At 49.0% G+C, this 22,596-nt stretch overlaps 1 non-coding gene and 6 pseudogenes across 1 annotated transcript; all 7 read right to left on the reverse strand.

The window, feature by feature from the left end:
• Positions 1-344: 344 nt before the first annotated feature.
• Positions 345-464, reverse strand: LOC141270317 (5S ribosomal RNA; annotated as a pseudogene).
• A 620-nt stretch (positions 465-1,084) lies between these two features.
• On the reverse strand, positions 1,085-1,203 carry LOC141268446 (5S ribosomal RNA; annotated as a pseudogene).
• A 940-nt stretch (positions 1,204-2,143) lies between these two features.
• On the reverse strand, positions 2,144-2,263 carry LOC141269997 (5S ribosomal RNA; annotated as a pseudogene).
• A 621-nt stretch (positions 2,264-2,884) lies between these two features.
• On the reverse strand, positions 2,885-3,003 carry LOC141266348 (5S ribosomal RNA). Its single transcript, XR_012320388.1, has one exon. It is a non-coding gene; the product is annotated as a 5S ribosomal RNA (ribosomal RNA).
• A 748-nt stretch (positions 3,004-3,751) lies between these two features.
• Positions 3,752-3,871, reverse strand: LOC141268371 (5S ribosomal RNA; annotated as a pseudogene).
• A 7,193-nt stretch (positions 3,872-11,064) lies between these two features.
• LOC141268901 (5S ribosomal RNA) lies at positions 11,065-11,182 on the reverse strand (annotated as a pseudogene).
• Positions 11,183-11,804: 622 nt separating this feature from the next.
• Positions 11,805-11,923, reverse strand: LOC141268477 (5S ribosomal RNA; annotated as a pseudogene).
• Between the last annotated feature and the right edge of the window lie 10,673 nt (positions 11,924-22,596).

The raw sequence follows: 22,596 nt of genomic DNA on the forward strand, positions 1-22,596 counted from the left end.
AAGCTTCTTTGCAGAGAGCCATGTTACTTCTGCTGGCCCTCGCTAGGCAGCCGGCATCAAAAACCTTCCCTGGGCACCTTCTGAAAGCATGGCCGCTTCACGGCCCCGGGTGCTTTTAACGCCATCATTTCCACACGGCGAGCTGTGGAGTCAATAACCACTCCTAGCCGTGGCAAGGAGCTCGGTGTCAGGTCGGTGTGAAGGGCGGCGGGGTAGCGTACTTAGCTGCTAACTGGCTCAGAGGCCTTGGGGCTTCCATCATCTAAGTTACTTAAGGTCGGTGTCCGGCAAGGCAGAGTTCCATGCTAGCCGAGCTGGGCAGTAGGGCAAAACGTCATCAAAATGGTCTACAGCACCCGGTGTTCCCAGGAATTCTCCCATCCAAGTACTGTCCGAGCCCAGCCCTCCTTTGCTTCCAAAATCAGAAGAGATCAGGTGTATCCAAGGTGGCATGGCCAGTAGACGATGCTCGATCCATCGCCCGGCCAGCCTTTCTCAGGATCGCTTGATGGCGAGCAATCTGGCCGTGACGGGGCGGGCTCCAAAGGGTTCATGCTAAGGCTGTGCCGTCCCTACAGGTGTGGTTTGTTTAGCAGTGATTCACCCGCCGCATCAGGTGTCTTCAAAAATGTCTCGGCGCAGGGTCTCCTGCAGGCTAAATCCTTCATCGCGGTAATGTGACAGAAAGAGCAAGCTGGACCCGTAACTTGGGGGCGGAGCGAGACGTCCAGGGGTGAATGAAGGAAGAGGGTGAGATGGTTGCCAGTGACTTTGAGCTGCTCTTCAGGGAGGAGAGTCGTGTTGCCTGCAAAAGTCTTCTGCTTGGGGTTACCGGTTGTTGCCTCCAGCCACCCGGGAGACGCTGGCCCTGGTGAAAAGGAGCCTAGTATTAAAAGTAAAGAAGCAACAATGTTGGAGGCCCACGGTGATCAGAAGGATGCTGGTATTTTGCAGAGATGAAATAGCGCAAGAGAGAAAGCAAATAAAAAAAGAAAAGAGAAAGAATGTGTGCACTTGTGAAAGGGAATGGAAAAAAGGCATAGAAGAGAGTGCCCCCTGCTGGTGGAAGGAAGGAAAAAGCAAAAGCCTACAGCACCTGGTATTCCCAGGCTGTCTCCCATCCAAGTACCAACCAGGCCCAACGCTGCTTAGCTTCCGAGATCAGACGAGATCGGGCGTGTTTATGGTGGTGTGGCCGTGGGCAGAGACAAGCCTCTCACTTGCTGCTTTCCTACTTTGAAGTCTGGCTGCCAGATGCCCTTTCCAGTGTTCAGCAAGACCAGGTCCCTTTGTGCTTTCCCTTCTCTTCAATCTTTTTGCTGACTTCCTTAAAAGGTCTTGTAGACAGAACGCCCCACTCAGAGCCGCTGAGCTCACTGATCGGCTGCAGCACTGTCGACGGAACGTCAGCTTCACGGCCAATGCCACAGGCCGGGAGCAGAGGCGAGACTCACTGGTAGACTCGGGTAGGGTGAGTAGAGCGCGGTTAGTTGCTTTCTAATAGCCTGCAGCCGGGGATTAACTTTTAATGAAAGGGAACAATCACTTTGACTGTCTGCAGCGCGCCACACCTAGGAAGCGCACTCTCACACACAAGCCAGCATGCACACTTGCTCGCACGTGACAACACCCCCTATCTGCCCCTACAACCTTTCCGTCACCATGCGTCAGACTCTCCTGCCTGTTTTATGATTTCAGGGCCCTAGCAGGAATCACCCCCCCTCCCCAATTCCTTCCGTACCTTCCTTGCCTTCCTTGCACTGAGGTTAGCTCTTTGTCAGCCATCTGGCTTGGTTACACAAGCTTCTTTGCAGAGAAACATGTTACTTCTGCTGGCCCTCGCTAGGCGGCCGGCATCCAAAACCTTCCCTGGGCACCTGCTGAAAGAATGGCCCCTTCACGGCCCCAGGTGCTTTTAACGCCATCATTTCCACACGGCGAGCTGCGGAGTAAATAAGCACTCCTAGCCGTGGCAAGGAGCTCGGTGTCAGGCTTGCGTAAAGGCGGCGGGGTAGCGTACTTAGCTGCTAACTGGCTCAGAGGCCTTGGGGCTTCCATCATCTAAGTTACTTAAGGTCGGTGTCCGGCAAGGCGCCGTTCCATGCTAGCCGAGCTGGGCAGTAGGGCAAAACGTCATCAAAATGGTCTAAAGCACCCGGTGTTCCCAGGAGTTATCCCATCCAAGTAATGTTCGAGCCCAGCCCTGCTTTGCTTCCGAGATCAGACGAGATCAGGCGCATCCAAGGTGGTATGGCCAGTAGACGCTGCTCGATCCATCGCCCGGCCAGCCTTTCTCAGGATCGCTTGGTGGCGAGCAATCTGGCCGTGACGGGGCGGGCTCCGAAGGGTCCATGCAAAGGCTGTGCCGTCCCTACAGGTGTGGTTTGTTTAGCAGTGATTCACCCGCCGCATCAGGTGTCTTCAAAAATGGCTCGGCGCAGGGTCTCCTGCAGGCTAAACCTTTCATCGTGGTAATGTGACACAAAGAGCAAGCTGGACCCGTAACTTGGGGGCGGAGCGAGACATCCAGGGGTGAATGAAGGAAGAGGGTGAGATGGTTGCCAGTGACTTTGAGCTGCTCTTCAGGGGGGAGGGTCGTGTTGCCTGCAAAGGTCTTCTGCTTGGGGTTACCGGTTGTTGCCTCCAGCCACCCGGGAGACGCTGGTCCTGGTGAAAAGGAGCCTAGTATTAAAAGTAAATAAGCAACAATGCTGGAGGCCCACGGTGATCAGAAGGATGCTGGTATTTTGCAGAGATGAAATAGCGCAAGAGAGAAAGCAAATGAAAAAAAGAAAAGAGAATGAATGTGTGCACTTGTGAAAGGGAATGGAAAAAAGGCATAGAAGAGAGTGCCCCCTGCTGGTGGAAGGAAGGAAAAAGCAAAAGCCTACAGCACCTGGTATTCCCAGGTGGTCTCCCATTCAAGTACTAACCAGGCCCAACCCTGCTTAGCTTCTGAGATCAGACAAGATCAGGCATGTTCAGGGTGGTGTTGCCGTAGGCAGAGACAAGCCTCTCACTTGCTGCTTTTCTACTTTGAAGTCTGGCTGCCGGCTGCCCTTTCCAGTGCTCAGCAAGACCAGGTCCTTTTGTGCTTTCCCTTCTCTTCAATTTTTTTGCTGGCTTCCTTAAAAGGTCTTGTAGACACAACGCCCCACTCAGAGCCGCTGAGCTCACTGATCGGCTGCAGCGCTGTCGACGGAACGTCAGCTTCGCGGCCAATGACACAGGTCACGTGACAACACCCCCTATCTGCCCCTACAACTTCTCCGTCACCATGCGTCAGACTCTCCTGCCTGTTTTATGATTTCAGGCCCCTAGCAGGAATCACCCCCCCCCTCCCCAATTCCTTCCTTGCCTTCCCTGCACTGAGGTTAGCTCTTTGTCAGCCGTCTGGCTTGGTTACACAAGCTTCTTTGGAGAGAAACATGTTACTTCTGCTGGCCCTCGCTAGGCGGCCGGCATCCAAATCCTTCCCTGGTCACCTGCTGTAAGCCTGGCCCCTTCACGGCCCCGGGTGCTTTTAATGCCATCATTTCCACACGGCGAGCTGCGGAGTCAATAAGCACTCCTAGCCGTGGCAAGGAGCTCGGTGTCAGGCCTGAGTGAAGGCGGCGGGGTAGCGTACTTAGCTGCCAACTGGCTCAGAGGCCTTGGGGATTCCATCATCTTAGTTACTTAAGGTTGGTGTCCGGCAAGGCGCCGTTCCATGCTAGCCGAGCTGGGCAGTAGGGCAAAATGTCATCAAAATGGTCTACAGCACCTGGTGTTCCCAGGAGGTCTCCCATCCAAGTACTGTCTGAGCCCAGCCCTGCTTTGCTTTTGAGATCAGACGAGATCGGGCGTATCCAAGGTGGTATGGCCAGTAGACGCTGCTTGATCCATCGCCCGGCCAGCCTTTCTCAGGATCGCTGTGTTATGATCTGCTACAGAGAGTATGGAAAGAAAGGAGATCTATCCCTACAATAGAACTAAACTAGATCCCTACGATGTAACGGGGAACCTGATCCTGCGATCAGACCCGCTAAAGTCCTCGGCTAGTCTGAACGCAGACCTATAGATGTGAGGGAGGGATCCCTACAAGATCTAGGGACTGGGAAGAGTTGGACACCTCCTAGCAGAAATAGTAGCAGTCAAAGACAAACACACAACAAAAAGGCATAGGGGTCAGAAGACCTAGCAAAAGTAACAGAGAACGGCAACAGAGCAACAAGCTAGCTCAACAGTAGTAAATACAAATGAAGTCCAGCAAAGCCAGGAGAGCGGAGCCAGATTAAATAGGCAAAATGGTCATGTGACCAGCAAACTAAAAAAAAACTAACAGGAGAGTTGTAACAGTACCCCCTCTTCTAAGAGGATCCTCCGGATCCCCTAGGCCCAGGCTTACCAGGAAACCTCCTGTGAAACGCTCAGAAAAGTCTGGGGGCAGAAACATAATCCGCTCTCACCCATGAGTTATCCTCAGGTCCGAAACCCTTCCAAGCGACGAGATACTGCAAACTCCCTCTATACCGTCTAGAATTTAGGATGCGGGAAATTTCATATTCCCCGTCCTCCACCACCGGAGGAACAGTGGCAGAGGCGTCACCATCCGACACATCTGCTTTTTTCAAAAGAGAAACATGAAACACCGGATTAATCCTCCAGGACGTAGGAACCTCCAGCCTAACAGCAGATTGGTTAACTATCTGAAGTACCTTAAAGGGCCCTACGAACTTGGGACCCAATTTTTTAGAAGGAATCCTCAATCGCAGATTCTTAGAGGACAACCAAACCATGTCACCAACCGCAAACAAAACCTCTTGCCGTTTCCTATCAAAGTACATCTTGGATTTTTTGTTAGCCTCCTGAAGATTACCACGCACATCCGTCCAAACTCTCTCCAAATCACCGGAAAAACTCTCCTCCTCAGGCACAGCCGAAACCAATTTGGAAAATGACCCAAAAGACGGATGTCTCCCAGAACAACACAAAAAAGGCGAACACCCAGCAGAAGAGGATGTATGGTTGTTAAGAGCAAATTCAGCAAGTGGCAGAAACTCAGACCACGCCTCTTGATTGTCTGCCACAAAACAACGCAAGAACTGCTCAACATCCTGGTTCTTCCTTTCTGTCTGGCCATTAGACTCAGGATGATATCCGGATGAAAACGACAAATGAACTCCCAACCTGTCACAAAAGGCACGCCAAAAACGAGCCACGAACTGAGGTCCCCTATCAGAAACAATGTCAGTAGGAACACCATGTAGTCTGACAATCTCCTTGACAAAGGCCTTAGCGAGTGTCTTAGCGCAAGGCAGTTTGATGAAGGGAACCAAGTGACACATCTTGCTAAAACGGTCCACGACCACCCAGATGACCGTGAAACCTTCAGAGGGAGGAAGGTCAGTAATAAAGTCCATAGCCAGATGTGTCCAAGGTGCACTAGGAACCTCCAGAGGGCAAAACAACCCCGCAGCAGGAGCATGCGAAGACTTGGATCTTGCACACACAGTACATTGGCGCACCCACTTAATGACTTCCTTCTGCCATCCAGGCCACCAAAAACTGCGACCCACAAGTCTCTTGGTCTCAGAAATTCCTGGATGACCTGCCAACCGAGACTCATGACACTCAACAAACAAATCTCTCCTAAAGGTCCTAGGCACAAACAACCTCCCATGTGGAGTGTTAGATGGGGCATTCTCCTGTGCTTTAAGAATCTCATCCTCCAAAATGGAGTCCAAAGCAGCAATCACAACACCTTCTTGTAAAATGGTCTCCTCTTCCTCCTCAACACCGACCATGGGAGAAAAGCTGCGAGACAAAGCATCCGCTTTAACATTCTTGGTACCCAGGATGTAAGTAACGGAAAAATTAAACCGCGAGAAAAAAGGTGCCCACCTAGCCTGACGGGCATTCAAGCGCTTGGCAGCATCAAGATAGATCAGATTTTTATGATCAGTGAAAACCTGAATGGGAAATTCAGCACCTTCCAAGAGATGACTCCAGTGTTCAAATGCGAGTTTAATCGCCAGCAATTCCCGATTACCAATATCGTAATTAAGTTTCGTCTCGGAAAATTTTTTTGAAAAAAAGGCACAGGGATGTACTCCATCCTTGTTTTCCTGAGACAACACCGCACCAACCCCCACCAAAGAAGCATCAACCTCAACCAAAAACGGCTTAGTCACATCAGGCTGCATAAGGATGGGAGCAGAGGTGAACCTCTCCTTTAGAAACACAAAAGCTTCAATGGCCTCAGAAGTCCACTGAACCGCATTAGCACCTTTCCTGGTGAGATCGGTTAGCGGTTTGACAATTATAGAAATTTTTTTTATGAATTTTCTGTAATAATTGGCGAAACCCAAAAACCTCTGTATCGATTTCAAACCAATAGGCCTAGGCCATTCCTGCACAGCTTGAACTTTAACCGGGTCCATCTCAAAACCTTCACTGGAGATAATGTAGCCCAAAATACTAATTCTCTGTACAGCGAACTCACATTTCTCCAGCTTAGCAAAAAGCGAATTGTCCATTAATAACTGTAATACCTCACGTACGCTCCGCCAATGAGACTCCAGATCCGGCGAATAAATCAAAATGTCAGCCAAATACACAACCACATTTTTGCCAATTAAAGGTCTAAGGATATCATTAATAAGATTCTGAAAAAATGCTGGAGCATTGGTGAGACCAAAAGGCATAACCAGATTCTCAAAATGACCCACAGGAGTGTTAAAAGCAGTCTTCCATTCATCACCCTCCTTCATGCGCAACAAATTGTATGTCCCCCGGAGATCAATTTTAGAGAACCACTTGGCCCCCACTAACTGGTTAAATAAATCAGGAATCAATGGCAGTGGGTAAGGATTGCGTACAGTAATTTTATTAATCTCACGAAAGTCCAGACAAGGACGTAAACCGCCATCTTTTTTTTTTACAAAAAAAAATCCAACAGCCACAGGAGACTTGGAAGGCCTAATGTGACCGGCGGCTAAGCTTGTCTGTATGTATTCTTCCAAAGCCTTTCTTTCAGGAATAGTAAGATTAAATAAACGACTCTTAGGAAGAGTCGCGCCAGGGACAAATTCAATGGTACAATCATAGCCTCTATGGGGAGGCAAAACCTGCGACTCCTCCTCAGAAAAAAACTCTCCAAAAATCCTGAATAGGTACAGGCAATTCCCCTCTATCCACAGCAGCAATGCGCCCGTTACAACACTTGTCATAACACTTAGGGCTCCAGGACTTAATTTCATTGGTAGACCAATCCAGTACAGGATTGTGCAATTTTAACCAGGGTAACCTCAATATTACTGGAGAAGGCAAATTATCCAATACCACCAAATCCAAATTCACTTGATGAATACCATTAATAGTGAGGGGAAGCTCACAGACCTTGTGAGTAACACTCTTCAAGGGAGAACCATCGACAGAAACCACAGCAATAGGGGATGACAAAGTTTTAGGTTCTAATCTAAGTTTTTCCAAGAATCCCCCATCAATCACATTCAGAGTAGATCCATAATCCACAAATACCCGAAATTCAATTAATTCATCCTGAGCAGCAGTAGTGGCAGATAGGAATACTCCCTTAGAATTTAAACAGGCAATACGAGCATGACTGACCATTTTTTTTCTTTCTTCTTACGAAGCACACAGCTCTTAATAAAATGACCAGAATTTCCGCAATAGAAACACAAGCCTTGGGAAAGTCGGCGGTCTTTTTCCTGAGAGCGGGGTGCCATCGCCCCAATTTCCATCGGCTCTCCATTGTCAGCACAGAACCTCTCAGGACTCGAAGCTGACATAGCAGAGGATTTGCTCTCATTAACCCTTTCATGCAGTCTCCTGTCCACTCGTATAGCTAATTGCATTGCCTCCTGCAAGTTTCCAGGTGTGGGATAAGCAATCAGTAAATCCTTTACCCTTTCACATAGCCCTGCAAGAAACAAGCTTTTCAAAGCAGAATCGTTCCACCCCACCTGGGCAGACCACCGACGGAAGTGAGAACAATATTTTTCCACATTACCTGATCCCTGCCTCAAACGTCTTAATTCAGACTCAGCAGATGAGACACGATCAGGATCATCGTACAACAAACCCAAAGCAGAAAAAAAACTATCCACTGATCTAAAGCACGGATCACTAGGTTGGAGAGAGAAGGCCCATCCCTGAGGATCTTTGCGCAAAAGTGACATTATGATCCCTATGCGCTGTGATTCATCACCAGAGGATCCGGGTCTCAAACGAAAATATAATAGACAAGCATTTTTAAAAGAAAAAAAATCTTGTTGTTTGCCAAAAAATAGATCAGGCAGACGTACCTTAGGTTCCACAAAATGCGCTCCAGAACAGCTACTCACGTGTTGTTGGAGCTTGGTCACCTCCAGAGAGAGTCCCTGCAAGCGTTGAGCCAAATCTTGCACCGAGACCATGATGGAAAACTGGAGGTCTTTCCTTAGAGAAATTTTTTTTTTTTTTTTTTTTTATGGCTGGAATTACTGTTATGATCTGCTACAGAGACTAAGGAAAGAAAGGAGATCTATCCCTACAATAGAACTAAACTAGATCCCTACGATGTAACGGGGAACCTGATCCTGCGATCAGACCCGCTAAAGTCCTCGGTTAGTCTGAACGCAGACCTATAGATGTGAGGGAGGGATCCCTACAAGATCTAGGGACTGGGAAAAGTTGGACACCTCCTAGCAGAAATAGTAGCAGTCAAAGACAAACACACAACAAAAAGACATAGGGGTCAGAAGACCTAGCAAAACTAACAGAGAACGGCAACAGAGCAACAAGCTAGCTCAACAGTAGTAAATACAAATGAAGTCCAGCAAAGCCAGGAGGGCGGAGCCGGATTAAATAGGCAAAATGGTCATGTGACCAGCAAACTAAAAAAAAACTAACAGGAGAGTTGTAACACGCTTGGTGGCGAGCAATCTGGCGGTGACGGGGCGGGCTCCGAAGGGTCCATGCAAAGGCTGTGCCGTCCCTACAGGTGTGGTTTGTTTAGCAGTGATTCACTCGCCGCATCAGGTGTCATCAAAAATGTCTCGGCGCAGGGTCTCCAGCAGGGTAAACCCTTCATCGCGGTAATGTGACAGAAAGAGCAAGCTGGACCCGAAACTTGGGGGCGGAGCGAGACATCCAGGGGTGAATGAAGGAAAAGGGTGAGATGGTTGCCAGTGACTTTGAGCTGCTCTTCAGGGGGGAGGGTCATGTTGCCTGCAAAGGTCTTCTGCTTGGGGGTACCGGTGGTTGCCTCCAGCCACCCGGGAGACGCTGGTCCTGGTGAAAAGGAGCCTAGTATTAAAATAAATAAGCAACAATGCTGGAGGCCCACGGTGATCAGAAGGATGCTGGTATTTTGTAGAGATGAAATAGCGCAAGAGAGAAAGCAAATGAAAAAAAAGAAAAGAGAATGAATGTGTGCACTTGTGAAAGGGAATGGAAAAAAGGCATAAAAGAGAGTGCCCCCTGCTGGTGGAAGGAAGGAAAAAGAAAAAGCCTACAGCACCTGGCATTCCCAGGCGGTCTCTGTTAAATGGTTAATTATGGAAATTCATTTGGAATGTTAATCGATAATCATTTTTCTGAGTTCTATGCCTCAGCCATCGTGTCTAGTTGACATGCGCTATTTGTGTGTGTATTTTTGGTTCACTACCATATGTAGAACAGGTGTCCATACGACTGGCTATAAAAGCCCATGGTACAGAAAGAGGGGGCTCTCTTGCTCTGCCCACCCCACAAGACACAGAATCTTCATGCTGAGAAGCAGATGACATGTAGGCCTGGACACATGCTGGACAAAGACATGATTTACCAGCCAGGATCCAAGGAAAGATGGGTGAATCTCAACAATTAAGCTAATTATGGGCAAATGGACAATTACTTTATCACCAATTATTGTATGTACCTGCTTTCAATCTGATTCTTTTTAATGGACAATCCAAGACTAAATAGATACATTTTTTATAAGAATATCGTGATATTGATACTTTGAGAAGTCCTCAGTAGAAAAAAATAATACAGGAAGAAAATTATTTTACAGTCTCCCATCCAAGTAGTAACCAGGTCTGAACCTACTTAGCTTCCAAGATCAGATGAGATCGAGCGTGTTCAGGGTGGTGTGGCCGTAGGCAGAGACAAACCTCTCACTTGCTGCTTTCCTACTTTGAAGTCTGGATGCCGGCTGCCCTTTCCAGCGCTCAGCAAGACCAGGTCCTTTTGTGCTTTCCCTTCTCTTCAATTTTTTTGCTGTCTTCCTTAAAAGGTCTTGTAGACAGAACGCCCCACTCAGAGCCGCTGAGCTCACTGATCGGCTGCAGCGCTGTCGACGGAACGTCAGCTTCACGGCCAATGCCACAGGCCGGGAGCAGAGGCGAGACTCACCGGTAGACCCAGGTAGGGTGAGTAGAGCGTGGTTAGTTGCTTTCTAATAGGCTGCAGCCGGGGATTAACTTTAAATGAAAGGGAACAATCCCTTTGACTGTCTGCAGCGCGCCACACCTAGGAATCGCACTCTCAAACACAAGCCAGCATGCACACGTGCTCGCACGTGACAACACCCCCTATCTGCCCCTACAACCTCTCCGTCACCATGCGTCAGACTCTCCTGCCTGTTTTATGATTTCAGGGCCCTTGCAGGAATCACCCCCCCCCCTCCCCAATTCCTTCCGCACCTTCCTTGCTCTGAGGTTAGCTCTTTGTCAGCCGTCTGGCTTGGTTACACAAGCTTCTTTGCAGAGAAACATGTTACTTCTGCTGGCCCTCGCTAGGCGGCCGGCATCCAAAACCTTCCCTGGGCACCTGCTGAAAGACTGGCCCCTTCACGGCCCCGGGTGCTTTTAACGCCATCATTTCCACACGTCGAGCTGTGGAGTCAATAAGCACTCCTAGCCGTGTGAAGGAGCTCGGTGTCAGGCCTGCGTGAAGGCGGCGGGGTAGCGTACTTAGCTGCCAACTGGCTCAGAGGCCTTGGGGCTTCCATCAACTAAGTTACTTAAGGTCGGTGTCCGGCATGGCGCCATTCCATGCTAGCCGAGCTGGGCAGTAGGGCAAAACGTCATCAAAATGGTCTACAGCACCCGGTGTTCCCAGGAGGTCTCCCATCCAAGTACTGTCTGAGCCCAGCCCTGCTTTGTTTCCGAGATCAGACGAGATCGGGCATATCCAAGGTGGTATGGCCAGAAGACGCTGCTTGATCCATCGCCCGGCCAGCCTTTCTCAGGATCGCTTGGTGGCGAGCAATCTGGCCGTGACGGGGCGGGCTCCGAAGGGTCCATGCAAAGGCTGTGCCATCCCAACAGGTGTGGTTTGTTTAGCAGTGATTCACCCGCCGCATCAGGTGTCTTCAAAAATGTCTCGGCGCAGGGTCTCCTGCAGGCTAAACCCTTCATCGCGGTAATGTGACAGAAAGAGCAAGCTGGACCCGTAACTTGGGGGCGGAGCGAGACGTCCAGGGGTGAATGAAGGAAGAGGGTGAGATGGTTGCCAGTGACTTTGAGCTGCTCTTCAGGGGGGAGGGTCGTGTTGCCTGCAAAGGTCTTCTGCTTGGAGTTACCGGTGGTTGCCTCCAGCCACCCGGGAGACGCTGATCCTGGTGAAAAGGAGCCTAGTATTAAAAGTAAAGGAGCAACAATGCTGGAGGCCCACGGTGATCAGAAGGATGCTGGTATTTTGCAGAGATGAAATAGCGCAAGAGAGAAAGCAAATGAAAAAAAGAAAAGAGAATGAATGTGTGCACTTGTGAAAGGGAATGGAAAAAAGTCATAGAAGAGAGTGCCCCCTGCTGGTGGAAGGAAGGAAAAAGCAAAAGCCCACAGCCCCTGGTATTCCCAGGTGGTCTCTCATCCAAGTACTAACCAGGCCCAAGCCTGCTTAGCTTCTGAGATCAGACGAGATTGGGCGTGTTTAGGGTGGTATGGCTGTAGGCAGAGATGAGCCTCTCACTTGCTGCTTTTCTACTTTGAAGTTTGGCTGCCGGCTGCCCTTTCCAGTGCTCAGCAAGACCAGGTCCTTTTGTGCTTTCCCTTCTCTTCAATTTTTTTGCTGGCTTCCTTAAAAGGTCTTGAAGACAGAAGGCCCCACTCAGAGCCTCTGAGCTCACTGATCAGCTGCAGCGCTGTCGACGGAACGTCGGCTTCACGGCCAATGCCACAGTCCGGGAGCAGAGGCGAGACTCACCGGTAGACCCGGGTAGGGTGAGTAGAGCGTGGTTAGTTGCTTTCTAATAGCCTGCAGCCGGGGATTAACTTTTAATGAAAGGGAACAATCTCTTTGACTGTCTGCAGCGCGCCACACCTAGGAAGCGCACTCTCACACACAAGCCAGCATGCACACGTGCTCGCACGTGACAACACCCCCTATCTGCCCCTACAACCTCTCCGTCACCATGCGTCAGACTCTCCTGCCTGTTTTAGGATTTCAGGGCCCTAGCAGGAATCACCCCCCCCTCCCCAATTCCTTCCTTGCCTTCCTTGCACTGAGGTTAGCTCTTTGTCAGCCGTCTGGCTTGGTTACACAAGCTTCTTTGCAGAGAAACATGTTACTTCTGCTGGCCCTCGCTAGGCGGCCGGCATCCAAAACCTTCCCTGGGCACCTGCTGTAAACCTGGCCCCTTCACTGCTCCGGGTGCTTTTAACGCCATAATTTCCACACGGCGAGCTGCGGAATCAATAGGCACTCCTAGCCGTGGCAAGGAGCTCGGTGTCAGGCCTGCGTGGTAGCGTACTTAGTAGAGATGAGCGTTGTTCTACTCGAACTGTTCGCCAATCTCAAATTCGAGCTGTTTTGGGCGGTGTTCGAGCCGTTCGGCGAACACGAACAATTTGATAAAAATTCGGCTGTTCGAGGTTATGTTCGATAACTTTTCGTGCACCAAAATCATAACTGGATTTTTTCTCAGTAATGATGAAAATTAATGTTAATACGCAGTTTGAGTGTACAGCGGGGTGGGGGGATGGGCAGGGGATGGATCTCTGCAGGAACAATGAAGATCTCCATTTTTTTTTCTCTTTCCCGCATTTGCAGTGGGGAGGTGCAATCTGTCAGCCTATCAGCAGCGCACACACGGAGCGAAGTGCTTTTTTTCACACAAGCAAGGGCATGTGTCATTGGCAGTGTATGTCACATGTCCTTGCCCTATAAGACCAAGCCATTTTCCCCGTCGCCACCATTTTCTCACTGCTGCAGCTGCGTGTTAGACGGCACCGCTGTTGCTGTGTGCGCTATACCTTGTTAATTTCAAGCCAATTTTCGCACAAATATACAGATAGCTTGGGAGTAGGGAATAGTTGTGATTGCAGTCCTTTTAAGGACTAGGTTACAGCATTTCCTACGACTTTTATCAGGGAGGTCTGTGCTCTTAAATAGATAGGTTGTGGGAGTAAAGACTAATTGTAATTGGAGTCCTTTTCAGGACTAGGTTACATCAGTTCCTATCAGTTTTTGCCAGGCAGGTCTGTGCCAGTGCTGTGCAAGTTTTTTTCACAGCATTTGGCTGAATCTAGCAAAGCTAATCCTTTTTGGCCTATTGCAGAGTGTGTTAGTCAGTGGAGTAGCCTATCTGTGTTGCAAGATATAACACCTGTGTATAGAATACCAATTTTTTTACTGCACCTAGTGAAGTAAAATCTTTTGGGCATAGCATCATTCTATTAGTCCATCTATACTGACCTCCATCAGGTTGCAAACTGAATATAATTTTTTTCTGCATCTAGCTCTGAAAAAATATTTGGGCTTCTAGCGGTGTGTGGGACTTGGTCTATTAGTCCATCTATACTGACCTCCATCAGGTTGCAAATTAAAAATAATTTTTTTCTGCATCTAGCTCTGAAAAAATATTTGGGCTTCTAGCAGTGTGTGGGACTTGGTCTATTAGTCCATCTATACTGACCTCCATCAGGTTGCAAATTAAAAATAATTTTTTTCTGCATCTAGCTCTGAAAAAATATTTGGGCTTCTAGCGGTGTGTGGGACTTGGTCTATTAGTCCATCTATACTGACCTCCATCAGGTTGCAAATTAAAAATAATTTTTTTCTGCATCTAGCTCTGAAAAAATATTTGGGCTTCTAGCAGTGTGTGGGACTTGGTCTATTAGTCCATCTATACTGACCTCCATCAGGTTGCAAATTAAAAATAATTTTTTTCTTCATTTAGCTCTGAAAAAATATTTGGGCTTCTAGCAGTGTGTGGGACTTGTTCTATTAGTCCTTCTATACTGACCTCCAGCAGGTTGCAAATTGAATATAATTTTTTTCTGCATCTAGCTCTGAAAAAATAGTTGGGCTTCTAGCGGTGTGTGGGACTTGGTCTATTAGTCGATCTATACTGACCTCCATCAGGTTGCAAATTAAAAATAATTTTTTTCTGCATCTAGCTCTGAAAAAATATTTGGGCTTCTAGCAGTGTGTGGGACTTGGTCTATTAGTCCATCTATACTGACCTCCATCAGGTTGCAAATTAAAAATAATTTTTATCTGCATCTACAGTACCTCTGAAAAAATATTTGGGCTTCTAGCAGTGTGTGGGACTATTTGTATTAGTCCATCTATACTGACCTCCATCAGGTTGCAAATTCAAAATAATTTTTTTCTGCATCTAACCCAGCCAATAGTTTTGGCCTAATACCACAGTTTGGCCACTAAGCTCTGCTCGGTTACCATCCATTGTTTTTTTGTGCAAACAACTCCAGAGTTGTGAATTAGTTAACCACCAAAATGAGTGGAAAAAGGCCTGCTGCTGGTGGAAAGGGGAATAGGCGTGTTGGGAAGGGGAAAAAAGGTTGTGTCCGTGGGGTAGGTGTTAAAGCAACAGTAACATCTGCAGAAGAAAGACCATCTTCCAGCCAAACTAAAATGTCTACTTCTTTTAGCGGACAATGTGATAAGATCCCTTTCTTACGGCCACGCCAATCGCTACAAATTCCAGATGAGGCACAAAAACAGCAGGTGCTTCAACGGATATCAAGTGCTCCTTTAAGTGGGCTCTCCTCCACATCAACTTCAACATCACAAATACTCCAGTCCTCAAAGGTGTCACCCAAATCGCACTTGCTTCCTCACAGCTCCCAAATCTCCAGCTGCCCATCTGAGTATGAGGTAGAACAGATGGTTGAGTCTGCAGAGCTGTTTACTCATACTATAGCCTGGGAATCAGAGGTCGACTCCAGCGCTTCTGTGAATCCAGACGAGGAAATGATCTGCACTGATGCCCAGAATCTTTATGAGTTGGATCCAGGACCAGACGCAGAAGGTTCTGACCATAATGTAGACCCTCATTCCCAAACTGTAACTCCTGTTGGTAGAGACAATGAGGAAGACGATGATAAGACTCAAATACCTGATTGGAGCGACAACTTTAGTTTTTTGTCAGGGCAGGAACAGGTTGGCTCTGAGGACGACGGGTGTGATAACGCACAGGGTGATGATGATGAGGTCGGAGATCCCACTTACTGTCAACCCACAGTCAGCCAAGAGATGAGGTCAGCAGAGGAGGTGGAGGAAGATGCTAGTGACGACGAGGTCAGGTTGCGCCTTCCTGGACAGAGACGTAGTACTGGAAGCACGTCAACAACTGCATCCTCAAACACAACTCTGCCTCTCACCACAAGTCGTGGTGGCTCTTCAGGTCGCATGGGTGCTAAGCCTTGCATAGCCTGGGCATTTTTTCAGATCGATAAAGATGACCCAACTCGTGTTATCTGTAACATTTGTCAGCAAAAGCTAAGTAGAGGCCAAAAAATACATAGTTTGAGTACTTCATGCATGAACCGGCACATGGACATGAAGCATAAGTTGCAGTGGGAAGCTCAGTGTGCTACAATGCGGCCTAGCCGGCCGGGCCAATCACCGTCTGCCATATCTTGTGCATCCGCGGCCTCTTCATCCTCTGTGACTGGGGGGACAGCAGTCACACCTGTTTTGGGGCGCAGACCTGCCACCTCTTTACCCGCAACAGCCAGCGTGATTGGCAGGTCATCATTTTCTTTGGAGGTGGTAACACCAGCTGGTGTTGAGCGCTGTCCGACATCGATAGCACCACCTTTGGATCAAGGCAACCTAACATGTCCGCCTGCATCTTCCTCACAGACCGGCAGTTTGCCGGGGACACCCTTATCAACCCCGTCTAAGCACAATAGCCAGCCCTCGGTCCCTCAGATGTGGACAAGTAAAAGACCATTTCCTCCTAGCCATGAGAAAGCTAAGAGGTTGAATTTCACCATCTGCAAGCTCTTGGCTACAGAAATGCTGCCTTTCCGCCTGGTGGACACAGAGGATTTTCGAGACCTTATGTCCGTCGCAGTGCCCCAGTACCAGATGCCCAGTCGGCACTACTTCTCAAAGAAAAGTGTGCCTGCGCTCCACCAGCATGTCGCACACAACATCACCGCTTCTTTGAGAAACTCTGTGTGTGACAGGGTGCATTTCACCACAGACACTTGGACGAGTAGGCATGGACAGGGGCGTTACATGTCGCTGACAGGGCACTGGGTAACTATGGTGACAGCAGGACAAGGGGCTGCTGTCCAAGTCTTGCCGTCCCCACGAGTTGTGCGTCAATCCTCTTTATGTCAAAGTTCCTCCACTGCTTCTGCCTCCTCAACCTCCTCTCGGTCTTCCACCTGCACCCAAAGCCTGTCTGGTCATGCCACAAGCTTTCTAACTGTGCAGAAGGGATCCTGCACACCTCCTTACTATGCTGGCAGTAGGGCTCAACGTCATCAGGCGGTTTTTACATTGAAATGTCTGGGAAATGTGAGTCACACAGCTGAGGAGTTGTGGTCAGCTCTGGAGAACCAATTTCATGAATGGTTGTCTCCACTGGACCTGAAACCAGGGAAGGCCGTGTGCGACAATTCTGCAAACCTGGGTGCGGCCCTTCGCCGGGGCAATGTCACACACGTGCCTTGTATGGCTCACGTGTTGAACCTGGTTGTCCAGCAATTTTTAGCCCACTATCCCAGACTAGATGGCCTTCTGCAGAGGGCACGGTCGCTGTGTGCTCACTTCCGCCGTTCGCATCCCGCAGCTCAGCGACTTACATCTCTACAGAAGTCGTTGGGCCTGCCACTTCACCGGCTAAAATGCGATGTGCCTACCCGGTGGAATTCAACTCTGCACATGTTGCAGCGACTGTGGCAGCACCGACAAGCCCTGGTGCAATACATTCTGACGTATTGCCTGGGCCAACGAGATTCAGAGGTGGGGCAAATCACGCTGGAGGAGTGGTCTCAGATCAGGAACCTATGCACCCTTCTGCACAGTTTTGAAATGGCGACGAAGATGTTTAGTGCTGACGATGCCATTATCAGCATGACTATTCCGGTGATTTACATGCTGGAGCACATGTTAAACAGAATTCGGAGTCAGGTGGTGGCACAAGAGGAGGTGGAGGAAGTAGAGGAGGAGGAGTTGTATGCGGAAGGGCTAACATCTGCAAGGTCCAGACGGTCGGCAGCACCAAGGCGGCAGGCATGTGAGGGTGGGGGAGATGGTTTTACCAGGGCGCATGGTAGCAGCCAAACTAGTGAGGAAGGTGCAGGAGCCCAGGAAGAAGTGGAGGACGAACTGATGGAAGACTCATCAGATGAGGGAGACCTTGATCACATTTCTGTTGTGCGAGGTTGGGGGGAGAGGACAGAGGAAGGAAGCATGATTGTTACCTCGCCACCAACACAACAAGGACTTGGTGCTCCTGGATGCGCAACACACATGAGTGCCGTCTTGCTGCACTACCTGCAACATGACCCTCGAATTGTGAGAATTAGAAATAATCCTGACTACTGGGTTGCCACACTGTTAGATCCCCGGTACAAAAGTAAATTTGCAGAAATTATTCCTGCCATAGAAAGGGATGCACGCATGCAGGAGTATCAGCAGAGACTGTTGCAGAATCTTACATGTGCTTTTCCACAAAATACCAGTGGTGCACGTAGTGAATCTCACAGTTCCAACTTGCCAACCGTGGGACCGTCAAGTGTTCAGCACTCAAACCGTAACAGAACCACAGTATCTGCTGGTAACATCAATTTGGCGGAATCATTTCACCACTTTTTTAGCCCATCCTTTGCAAGGCCACAGGAGACAAGAAGTCTGACACATAGTCAACGCCTAGAGACGATGGTACAGGAGTATCTCCAAGTAAACATTGAAGCCACGACTGTGTCACTGGACCCTTGCTCTTTTTGGGCTTCCAATCTGGATAAATGGCCGGAGCTAGCCACTTACGCCTTGGAGATCTTGTCATGCCCCGCAGCCAGCGTTCTGTCTGAACGTGTGTTCAGCGCTGCTGGTGGTGTGCTGACAGATAAGCGCACGCGGCTCTCCACTGATAATGTAGACAGACTCACGTTCATAAAGATGAACAAATCATGGATCCGAAACGACTTTTCTACCCCTGTGTCATCCTGGGGAGAGTAAAAGCTTGATGATTGGTTAAAATCACCCTACTAACCGTTTTAAGCTTTCAAATTACTAATCATGTTTATCTGTATCTTGACTGGAAAATAATTTGGGCTTTGTAGCAGTGTGCAGCACTGATCCTATTAGGCCATCTATACTAAAACTTCACCAGATTTAAAATTAAAAATAATATTTAGCTGCATCTAGCCCGGAAAATAATTTTGGGGCTCCGAGATGCGCAAGGCACATAAGTGCCTTCTTGCTGCACTACCTGCAGCATGACCCTCATATTGTCAGAATTCGAAGTAATCATGACTACTGGGTTGCCACACTCTTAGATCCCCCAAACTTTTCGATCAACCTTTTCATTTTAATAAAGACCAAAAAAATGGTCATTTTTGAAATTATAAGCATTAGCAGGTTGTTAGAAACTGAAATCAAACAGTTTTCAACTCAAAACTTTATTCTAGGTGATGTTACATTTTCACATAGGACCCCTTGTTCGAAAGGAGCTTCTGAACTCTCTCGTCCATTGAATTTGTCAGGTTTTGGATGGTTTCTGCTTCAATTGTTTTGCATGAGGACAGAATACCCTCCCAGAGCTGTTGCTTAGATGTGAACTGCCTCCTGCCATCATAGACACTCCTTTTAATGATGCTCCAAAGGTTCTGAATGGGGTAGAAGTCAGGGGAGCATGGGGGTCACACCATAAGTTTGTCCCCTTTTATGCCCATATCAGCCAGAGATGCAGATGTTTTATGTGCAGCATGAGATGGTGCATTACCATGCAGAAAAATGATCTTGCTGTGAAATACACGGTTCTTCTTCTTGAACCATGGCAGGAAGTGCTGTTTGAGAAAATCCACATACATTATGGAGTTCATCTTTAGCGCCTTCAGGGATCCTAAAGGGGCCGACAATCTCTCTCCCCATGATTCCAGCCCAAAACATTACTCCACCTCCTCCTTGTTGGCGCTGTAGCCGTGTTTGCGTGGGGTGTCCATCAACCAGCCATCCTCCACTCCATCCATCTGGACCATCGAGCGCTGCACGGCACTCATCCGTGAACAAAACAGTTTTGAAATCAGTCTTCATGTAATGTTTGGCCCACTGGAGCCGTTTCCGCTTGTGTGAAGTGGATAGAGGAGGTCGACAGGATGGCGCATGCACAGCTGCAAACCTCTGAAGGACCCTGCATCTTGTTGTTCGGGGGACGTTGGAGGCACAAGCAGCTTCAAAAACTTGTCTGCTGCTATGACAAGGCTTTTTTGCCGCTGCTCTTTCAACCTGACGTAATTGCCTGTAGGAAAGAGTCCTCAATTTGCCCTTATCAGCACGCACACGTGTGTACTGTGAATCAGCTACATACTTCTTGATTGCCAAGACACTTCATCCTGATCATCGCACAATGTTGATTGTAGTCATGCCTTGACCTAAATACTCCACAATTTGTTGCTTCTCAGCAGCCGACACATCCTTTTTCTTTCCCATTTTGGCAGAAAATGTAGGCTGCTTAATAATGTGAGAGAGCCTTCTTAAGTAGTCTTGCCTTTCATTGGACACACCTGCCAAACTAATTAGCACAGGTGTCTGCAATTGCTTACAGTGATATAAAGAGCCCTGACACACATCACCATCAATGAGTTTAACTGACAAACAAACAAATTCTTCCCTTATCACTCCTAAACACTTTTTGTATAATAATTTGGAACGCAGTGTACATGTGCTTTTCCACAAAACACCAGTGGTTCACGTAGTGAATCTTACAGTTCTAACTTGCCAACCGTGGTCTGTATGGAGTTGTTCAATAAAGGGCCCAAAATTAAGATAACATAGATGGGAGAGGTCTCTATGAATAGGAATTCCTAAGTATTTGATACCCTGTGAGGGCCAGGCAAAGGGAAAGTTGGACTGGATGGAATCCTATATGGATTTGGGGAGGGAGACATCGAGGGCCTCAGACTTCGCTGCATTGATTTTAAAATTTTACCATGTAACAAAGTGATCTATTTCAGCCATAACAGCATGGATGGATATATGTGATTGAGTGATATATAATAGGACATCATCAGCAAATAGAGAGCACTTGTACTCGGTGCCTCCCACCTCAATCCACCTAATATTGGGGTTATGGCGAATTGATGAGAGCAGGTGCTCCGTCACTAGGATGTATAAGAGAGGGGACAGAGGACATCACTGCCTTGTCCCATTGGTGATTGTGAAAGGTGATGAAAATGTTCTGACGCACCCCCTGGGCCTTGGGACACCCGGAGCCGGACCCTTTTTGGTGGATGCTGGTGGTTGTAGTCTTCGTGGCGGCGACCCAGTTCCGTGGCTCAGGGCGGTCAAACCAGTGGCGGAACTATTTATGTGGTTTTCATGTTTAAATGTCCGACTACGCCACCCGTGGATTGCGGTCAGAGTGAACCGCCGCTACAGGGCAGACCACTGAGGCTGGTGTTGTGGGTGCAGCAGAGCGTAGCATAACTCCCAACGGGAGGAGTATAGCCTCAGGGCAGTGTATGCGGAGGATGGGGGTGATGGTGCAGGGCAGCAGCAGTAACGACACGGAGTCAGTGATGCAGTTCAGGGCCTTTACTCACAGTTCTTATTATCCAGACCACGTCTGCAGGTAACGGCTGCCCACGTCATACTGTGCTCACCAGGTGAGGGGCTCAGACAACTCCCAGATAACTTTGGAGCACTTCACAGGACCCCCTTTGTGTGTCCTTTGTCTGGCCTTTCTTACCAACACTTCTGTCCAGCTGCATCGGGCCTCCTCTTGGTAAACTTGGCGCCAGTTTCCCTGACCCTATGTGGTGCCTTCCTAGCGGGTGTAGCGAGGGGCTGCGCCACATAAAATGTCAGAGCCTCCGGTTTCTAGCTGAGGGTCGTTTCCTGCCTCCACTAGTTCGGGGACCGGTCTCCCCCTTTGGCCTGACCCCTCCACGCAGGTGGATTCGGGCGTGCGGTGGCGACTCGCCCGTCCGCACCCCTGGGATCCCTTCATTCCTCGTTCCTGGAGCCTTCTCCGCTCCTCTTCCTTCCTTCTCCCTCTTCCAGGCCTGGGCCTCTGTTACTAGGCCCGCCTCCGGAGCAGAGCTCATGCAGAGCCCCTGCTCCCTGCCACTTCTGCTCAGACTTCTCTGCACTGAACTAAGATGGTGCCCACCTTTTATACTCCCTTCTCAATGCACCCAGGAACTGCTTCCTCCCTGCTCCTGCACTACAGGGTTCCCCTTCCTCAGTGTTCCCTCCCCCCACTCCAGCCAGGGACAGGGACTGTCGTGCCCATCTCAGGGGCATATTGGTCGCCCTGCCCCACGGCAATGTGGTGTAATGCATGCAGGTGTCGGGTCCTGATCCACACTCCATCCTTACCTGAGAGTGAGATATCACACCTCTGGGTGAGGTGCAATACGTCTGTAGCAACCGAGCCCTCAGGGTGCTACAGTTCCATTTATCTTCAGCCTAGGTGACGTATTGCGATACATGGCCGTGATTTTGGCTATAAAAGGGTCCCCTAGACCCCTACCCCAAGCTTTTTAAGAGAATCATATATGGCGTGCCAGGAGACTCTATGGAATGCTTTCTCAGCATCCAACGAGAGTATCTAATTACAAATTTTTAACTGCATCTAGCCCAGGAAATACTTTGTGCCTAGTAGCAGTGTCTGCTAGTGAGCGGATTATCCCGGCTGTTAAGCAAGCTGCACCACCTGTAGTTTAGACACTTAATTTTTTCAAAGGAAATGCTTCGGGACCATGGGATACTTAGTGAAGAGCATCAGGAGGCACCCCAAGGCATAGGGGCTGGGACTGGCAGTAGGATGCCTTGCGGTGGACAGCCGAGCTCGATCCTTATAAAAGCTTTTTAACTGCAGCAGCTTTAGTGGACGCTACTGGAGCTGGAATTACCGCGGCTGCTGGCATGAGACTTGCCCTCCAATAGATCCTTGTAAATGGATTTAAAGTGTATTCATTCAAATTAGAGAGACAATTTAAATTAAAAAGCTTAGAGCTGCCTCCACCACAGGGGGGCTCGCTCGACCCACCAGCGGACAGGCACCAGTATTGGGAGAGGGGGGCTGGCCGTCAGGGTTCACCGCGGCTCTGGCACAAACCCGGCGACACGGAGGTGGCACGGGCAGGAGAGGACTGGCCGTGTCGGCTTCTCACTTTTTGGATTTTAGAAGGGCATGAC

Source organism: Phyllobates terribilis, unplaced genomic scaffold (assembly GCF_046119375.1).
Source record: "Phyllobates terribilis strain yellow unplaced genomic scaffold, ASM4611937v1 Scaffold_4__5_contigs__length_816908805, whole genome shotgun sequence".
In the NCBI taxonomy this organism is placed as follows: domain Eukaryota; kingdom Metazoa; phylum Chordata; class Amphibia; order Anura; family Dendrobatidae; genus Phyllobates; species Phyllobates terribilis.